General features: G+C 46.9%; 1 long non-coding RNA gene across 1 annotated transcript; it reads left to right on the forward strand.

Moving 5' to 3' along the window:
• Nucleotides 1–4182: 4182 nt before the first annotated feature.
• On the forward strand, nt 4183–7838 carry LOC137852952 (uncharacterized). Its single transcript, XR_011094088.1, has 3 exons — nt 4183–4410; nt 4803–6160; nt 7174–7838. It is a non-coding gene; the product is annotated as an uncharacterized lncRNA (long non-coding RNA).
• The last annotated feature ends 400 nt before the right edge of the window (nt 7839–8238 follow it).

The following is an 8238-nucleotide window of genomic DNA, read 5'->3' on the forward strand; positions in this document are numbered from 1 at the left end:
ACCTGATGCACCACCCTAGGAAGGGAGCCATCAGAAGGAATTTGCACTTGGTTGGCTTTGGTAAGCATTGGGTTTTGAGGGTTTCATTGACATTGACTACTGGTAAGTAAGTCCATCTGAAAAATGCCAGACCTAACATAACAAATAATATTTTTTTTAAGATCAGAAAGGATGTTACATTAATGAATCACAGATTTTGTCCTGCCAAAACAGGTTCCTGCAAGCAGTTTGAGAACCGTGAATGAAGCTCATACCTTTATGATTGTGTTTTTTTTTTCTACATACAAAGCTTGCCTGGTTTGAACCTTTTCCTTCCTTGCTCCCATTCAAAATAAGTTACACACACTTACAGATGTGCATATACACATCTGCAGAGAGCCAAAACCTAACAATCCACATTAGAAGTAAGACTGATGACAACTGTTAGACCAGCCCCCCACCAAGCTGCACACTGGCTCAGAGCTGCCACGCCAAAGAACTGGCACTACACGGCCACACATCCTGAAGCTGTTGTCTTCACGATCTTCCTTAAACCTGGTATTTTAGGCTTGATGGTCATTGGGAGTTCCCTTAGTGCTTCTGACTCCTTTTTCCTATGGAGTCTTCAGGTTTTCATCTTGTGGGCTGAACTGGAGTCCACAACAAAACTTCTTATTTGAAGAGTTTTTGCTACCTGAAGTCCTACGTACAGAATATATACCTCGCCATGACATGCTACAAGCCCACGGGACACTGGGTGAGCACTTGACCCAACGAGCTGCCCAGTTCCTGGTTTGTTTGCAGGCCACTTAGCAATGCAATAACTGCACCGTCCTACCAAGCATTCCCACCACAGCACAGCTTCACACATACCCTGTAACCACACTGGGAGACTGCAGACCACTTGCTTACAGCACAAGCCCTGCACCAGCTCAAGAGGAGGAGGCTCCGAGGGCTGCTCAGTGTACAGCTGTATTCAGTTTGCAAAGCACAGGTTATCTGTGCAAGGACACTCTCCACAGGCAACAACATACATGCAGAGGAAACCTGTGCTGTATGGCTCTGGCGGTAGTCTAGCCTAATATGTAGAGTAGGAGCAGTAATGAGGAGACACAGAAAATTAGTCTCTTCCCACCCATATCATCTCCCCAGTAAGGCAGTTACAAGACTCTAGAAAATCAGCACCAGGAAAGATCGTTTCCTCAGAGAGGCTGAGCTATGACCAGCAGCACATCAGTGTAAATACCTCCAGAACTCCTGAATTAAAAATAACCATTCCCTGGTACAGCCTGGGAGTTCTCAGCATACAGGAAAAGCCTACTGCAAGCAGGAAAGCATAGAGCAAAAACGGCTATTTTCTACTGCCTTCTGCCAGGCATTAGACTGCAGATTCACTGGGCAGGGAATACCTCAGTCATTGTATTTGCACACGACAAGCTGTGCTCAGTCTTGCTTCAGGCACTACTGCCACGCTAGTTATTTATATCAGAGTTATCTTCAAGTTGTGATACACCCACCCCTCCCAAAGCCCCAGTGCTACCCCTCTGGGAAAGTGCTATAGGCCAAGAAAAAAACAGAGGCTTTCTATAGCGTTTTAAAAGTCAATGTATATAACTCGATAAAAACAGAACCATAACTTTAAAAGATTCAGGTTATATCCTTCTGAATTCTCCTGCATTGAGAGACAGCCACAGCACACACTGCTTTACTCCAGATGTTGTCCCATAAACACTGACTGGGGCAAAACTACAGTTTAGCTCTATAGGATGGCTCGCAACAACAACAACAAAAACTCTGCTGGAAGGCTCGTTCTTTCCTGCATTCTGATTTTTAGTGCAGGCAGGTGGAGCCAAGGGCTCCAGCCAGCACTGTGTTTTGCTGGCTAGGGATGCAGCAGTCTGAACAGAGATTGCTCAGAGAGCACAGGAAGGGTTGCTAGCAGATTGGTTTTGAAAGATCTCTAATACAGGCAAAAGGATAGAATTCATTTACTCAGAAAAGGCGGACCATTTTCAGTATTATCAATAAAATCTTTCAATCTCTACCCCCAAATCCCCACTGCAAATTTAGCAGGGATTTATTATTAGCTGGCTGAGACATGCAATTAAAATACAACATTAGAAGATACCTAGGTGAATTCAGCACCTTGTGTGGATATGTAGCAACAAATTTGTTCTCCGGCAGTGTGTGGGAGAATTCCTCCCTGCTGTGGATTCATACCCAGTACCAGCCAAAGCTCCTCCAGCTTATTGCCAAATAAGCAGTGGGACTGGTGCATAGGATGGCAGCAGTCCCAATCTCTGTGCAGGAAGAAAACAGTGCCAGTGCTAATTTCTCATACAGGTAAACTAGATGCATCTCCTGTTCTCCAAGGAAATGGCATGCCAGATATTAAGACATACAGGCTGCTTCTCCCTTCAGCCTGTGCTGTACTGTTTTCTGTGTATGGGTGAAGATAAACAGAGAAGTGCAGAGCCTTGACCCCCCTCCCAAGAGGAAAAACAACCAACATCCCCCCCCCCCACAGACCATTACATAGAGTTAAATCCCAATACCTTTGCTCACACACAGAGGTTCCTTTAGCTTTTAATATGAATAAGGCTGTGCAAGGAATGATGACCACACGCAAGGAAGCTTTAAGTCTGTTTTGTTCAGCAGCACCTGTGCCAACACAGGAGGGCACAGCAGATCTGCCCTACCCATGCAGGGTCACATCCTGGCTCCTAACAGAAGCACAGCTACATGGGGAACAAGGAAAGCAGTGGAGAAGCCAAGAAAAATTCCTGGGAGGACTCCACAAAGCTAATCAGGCAGAAAGCTTCGCATATGATCCAGCTCCCCCGACACCAGTAAGGCAGCTCCTGCACTGTCGCAATGTTTGGTCCATTTTCACCCCCTGTGGCTGGAGACATAATGCAGGAAGCTGGGTGTTTAAATAGCTGAGAGCTGGTAGCATGCTCCAAAGGGATCACTTTGAATTGCTTTGAGGACTGTGTGTTTGGGGCTGGATGCCCAACGAAGTCAAATAGCTGAGGTTTCTGACACACCAGCACTGCTGAAGTCTCCCAGATGAATGATTCCTGCCTTGAAAGGACCTTGGCTCCAGCGAGAAGCTATTTCTGCCTTAGTGTGATCGATCCCACAAGCCTGCTGGGTTTGTGCAGAAGCTCTCGGATCAGCTGAAGGGTATGTTCTGCAGAGAGGCTCCAGCACCGAGACAGAAAGCAATGCACGTAGCAAGGCACCGGGGCCACGTGCCAGGTGACTCACAGGAGCAAGGGGAAGCTCAGAAACCAAATACAAGATCTTAACTACTGTCTAGGCCTTCCCTGCAGAGCTTTCAGACTCAAGGGAGGCTTGTGGGGCAGGCTTCCAGCCCTCTGCAAACAGGAGCAGCTCAGCTCCCTCTGCAGCACAACAGCTACAGTCCCACCAGCCCCAGGGGCTCTGCATCACATCGGGGCATGGCTGGGAAGGCAGGAGGGACATCCTGGAGAAAAGGAGGAGGAATGCAACCAGGATATTTTTAATATTTAGACTTCGTGCATGAAAGCAGATGTGGACACTGCTCAGCTGAATATCTCCCCTGCTTTGGAGACAGGGATGAAGCTTCACCCCTTCTCCCCCTTCAATTATTACAATCAAGGGCCAGATATAAACCAAATCACATCATAACCAGGCTTACATGGGTGCAGAGTGCTAGAAAACCCCACAGGAACAGATCATGCCCACCTCATAACTCAGATCCACTGGTGACTATGTACTGATGGAGTCTGGAGTAAGAACAAGAGAAAAGCAAATGCTCAAGTATGTTTGGTATCGAGGGATATTCAGTCCTGTGACAGCAGCCAGGTAGTGCTGAGAAGTGGAGATTGTATTGAGCACTCTGGTGGGGCTCAGCCTTTGAGCAGAACCCCTTGCTTCCTTAAGGGAAGAGAGAGAGAACCAGCATAGCCAGCCAGTAGATACACCAAAGGCTTAAGCCCCCAACTCTGGATGTAGGAGAAGACAAATAGCAAGCCATAAATCTAAACCATGACCAGGAAAGGTGTGGGAAAGAGGCTGCTGTGCCTTGCAGGTGCTCCAAGGGCCACCCCACCCCTCATTCCTGGAGCAACCAAGGAACCCCAGCCCCTTGCTAAGCACATGACTACAGAGGTGATACCAAATCAATTTCCCACCCACCTCCCCCTGCACCTTTTCTTCTACCAAGCCTCACGGAGGCTGCAGAGAAGCACATGAGGAAGCCCCGGCTCCTCTACCCAGCCACAGAGCCAGCCTTGCTCCCAGCACAGCAGTCCTGGCCCACAGCAAGCAATGGGAGCACCAAATGCAATGGTCTACTTCAATCTCCCAGTTATCTGCAGCAGCCTGCTCATGAGGAATATATTATTCACAAGCTATGGCTTAAGAACCATTGCTTAAACTGTAGTAAGCAACACTAAAGTAACAAGCCAAACAATTTATATACGTTATCATCTCTCTAGTCACCTTTTAACTCCACCTCTTGCCTTGGAAAAGTGCTGAGGGTGAATGAGGAAGCACCAGTCCCCAGATAACTTTCAGAAGCAGATTTGACACAAACCAGACAGATGCCACAGGCCTGCTCTGAGGCCAAAAGCAAGAAGCAGCACTGCTGGAGGTTCTGGTGGGAGCTGGGAAAGCAGCTGAGCCTCATAACGAGGGCTGTAATGGGCCTCACAGGGGTCACATGGCAGGCACATCCACCTGGGGGTGCTCGTTTGTGGTCTGTGCAAGCTCTGAGGGACCCCTCTTAATAAAGGGTCTTTTTTATTTTTATTTTATTTATTTTATTTTGACAGATGAGAGCTGCAGTCTCAGTTGTGGGTGGTTGCTCAGACAGTCATCCAAGTAACAAGAATCTCTCCAGCTCGGGAAACAATATAAAGGACTATTGAAGTGACCCGACAGCAATCCCTGCCATCCCACAGTCCAGAGCTGTCCACAAGAAAACTCCTTTGGATTTTGGATCAGACTTCTGCTTTCTCCAGTCCTTTGTTTTCTTACACAGCAAGAGCACACCGTGATCAGACAAGATGAGAGCTTTCTCCTCAGTGTGGTAATGCACCCCAGCCTGACCTGCAGCTCCCCCTGCCAAGCCAGGACTGGGCTTGGCAGTAGTGCAGGCTGCCAAGTGCCATCACGCCCAAACAGTTGGGACCTGCGTGAGGTGTGCAGGGGGAGTGAATGAAGAAATGGAGATGAGGGAGTAAGCTGACATCCCCCAGGTTCAGCTGTGTATTATCCATATGCCCATGAGAAAGCAAGGCTTACTAATTACTCAAGAAAAGCCAATATCATACATATTTTTTAAATAGACAGGTCCAAGAACACTCCTTAAAATACACTGGGAGCAAGAATTGGGTTAAGAAAATCAGAGTTTTCCTAAGCTGAGCTCTAGTTCCTCAAAATAATTTGAGTGTTTTAGTTTTTCATGAGAGAAGGTAAAAATATTCCACATTCAGAAATTGGGGATTTCTTGACAGATTAACTCCTCATCTGCAAGTTTCTCCATTCAAAAGGTATTTGCAGAACATGAAAAGGGAAGATGGGAAATTGAAATAACTCTCAGGAAGCTTGCAAGACAATTTTCACTCCCATTTAAGATTTTGGCCAAAAAGCAGAAAAATCACTTTTTCCAATCACCCTCAGGTGTATTAAGAGATTGACCTGTAAACCCAGAGATGGACTTTCAGTTAGACTGATGCATAAAATGCACTTTTGCCTTAAAACAGGGTGAGACTCGCTACCAGGTATAATTTAAACCTACTTCCACAATATATGAAAGGTGAAGGAAGACAAGGGTGAAAACCTTAGGCTAAATATCTTGCTTCTGTATCTCAAAACTCAGCCTTTCTATTGTATAGAGCAAGCCCGGCCTCCTTTGAGTCACCTGAATTATCCCAGATGCGCAACCATGTGACGGAAAGTCCAAATCATTGCCCAGAGGAGCACTTGCTGTTTCCCCTCAAGTAGGTTCCTGACTGATATATTTCCCCTCTGGGCAAAGATTAAACAGACTCATCAGGTGTTCCCGAGAGCCCTCGGTGACAAATGAGCCTCCAAGAGGATGAGCAAGCTCACATCTTCCCTTCATCCAACAACAGAAACCTCCTCTCCAGGCAATTGCCCTGTTGCTTTCCGGGCTCTCCTCAGAGAGGTAAGTTACAGAGACTGCACCAAGTCCCACTGCACTGAGCACGGGCCAGATATATAGTAAACAGATTAAGAGAAAATACCTACTGGCTTAATGGGGGGAGAAAAAGCAGTGGGAACAGAGGCTCTGAGACAGGTGCAGCCCCAGTTTAAAAAGGAGGAGGGACAAATACAACCACAGCAGCACAGTGCATTCTGTAGACCAGCACCAAGGCCTGTGCTGCTTAGCCTTTACAAGGGGAGGTAACACTGCCATACCTCAGCCCAGAGCACTAACTTTCAGGGTGGAAGTGACTTTTTCCAGAATGGCACAGAAAGACTAAGAAAAAGCCTCAGGTCCCTGCCATTCTCCTAGAGCTTGGCCTCTTCCACTGCTCTGCATAGCCATTAGCATGAGGCTTGGCCAAGGAGAAGGCACCATTTCTTGCACAGACAAGTGCAAATGAAAACCAGAGGAGTTACCCACCTGTGTATGTACAATAACCCTGTTCTGATGTGCAGCAGACACTTGTGGGCTCCATAAGGAACAGTAACTCAGCCTGTCTGACATATACAACAGCATTAATTAATCTAATCTAGAGCAACAGCTACCAGCGAGCCACACAGCCTGTGTCTGTGTATACTCAGGAAACAGATGAGGCCCATCAGTCCGAGCCCTCAGCCTTTGAATCCCCGAGGCCTGAAGTCCTTGAACAGCTCACCTCGAGCTGGGCTCCAACTTCATCCTCAGAGGGCCTCAGCTCAACATCACGCTTTCCACTGAAAGCAGCAGCAGGGGATTGCTTAGGCAGCCCTAGAGCAGCACGGTCTCATGGGCAAAACAGTCCCTGGGGCACGGCCTGCATTAAAAATCACATCAGCGTGCTCATCTGGACTACACATCTTGTGTCATTTAGTCTGAGGGTGATCTGAAATACTGTTGGTACTGCATGGCAATCAACAGCTCTCAGATAAATCTTGCTAATACGTGGGGAAGCCTTTACTTTTTTTTTTTTTTTTCCTGTATTATTTCTACAGGTGCCTGAAATGACTGCAAACTATTGCATCAACACTGTGCCATTCTTTCCCATGCATATCTAAGTACAGCCTATCCCCTTTGTAACGTTTTGTCATTCCATTGAACCAAAAATACAAATAATAGGGAGAGGGAAACCATCCAACAACCTCACTTTCAGCTTCCTGAGTCATTTAGCCTCAACTTGAATTTTAACTACACAGTCAGACAGCAGCACTAGCTGTTACATCAGGGCTTTGGAAGCAAAGGGAAGGGAGGAGGTGAAGCAAGCCCAGGAGACAGCCAAGAGGAAAACATCTTTAAAGCTCCCCTGAATCAGTGACACTTACCTGTTTGTTCTGTTCTATGCCTCTGGGTTTCTCTGAAATGGAGAAGAGTAATTATGAAGTGACCCACTTTCCTCCTGTTTAGCGTAAAGAGGAAATGGGGGGAAGGGGAAGAAGGGGAGGAGAGGGAGAGTTGCAGAAGGAGAATATCAAAGGGGAGAGAGAGGAAAAGAAACTTGCAGAAGGTAGGAGGGTAAATTGTGATGACCCAGTTTAAAGGAAGAGCAGGAACTAGACCTACTAACAGTCAACACCTTCCCACACACTCCAAGGAAAGGAAACAGCAAGGGAGAGGAACAAACCTATTGCTCATAACACTTTTTTGTGCTACAAGCTCATAACTCCAGGACAAGTCTTGCACAGGGGAAACTCCACAGCAAAAGAGGGGACTGCTCCCATCAGCCTTTTTATCTGCTGGTTGCAAATTCCAAAGGCGAGGTCTCCATGCCCTCCCTTAAAACCTCACACAGTATGACCAGGTGCAACTCTAACAAAGTCAGTAGTGCTGCACCAGTTCACGCCAGCTAAAACTGGTGAAATAGATAACGTAGTAAATACACGTATTCTGTGGGTGGCAGTTATAACCATAAAGGAAGGATTATCCCTCCCCTCATCTCCAGGTGAGTGTCACCAGTCAGCTTGCTGAACTCACCACAGCTCCACTGCTTTCAAAGCCTACACACCATGAATTGCAATCCTCTGTTCTGTAAGTCTGCTCACGGTTTGAAATAGCTGGTGTTT

This window comes from Anas acuta, chromosome 3 (genome assembly GCF_963932015.1).
Source record: "Anas acuta chromosome 3, bAnaAcu1.1, whole genome shotgun sequence".
NCBI classification, from domain to species: Eukaryota; Metazoa; Chordata; class Aves; order Anseriformes; family Anatidae; genus Anas; species Anas acuta.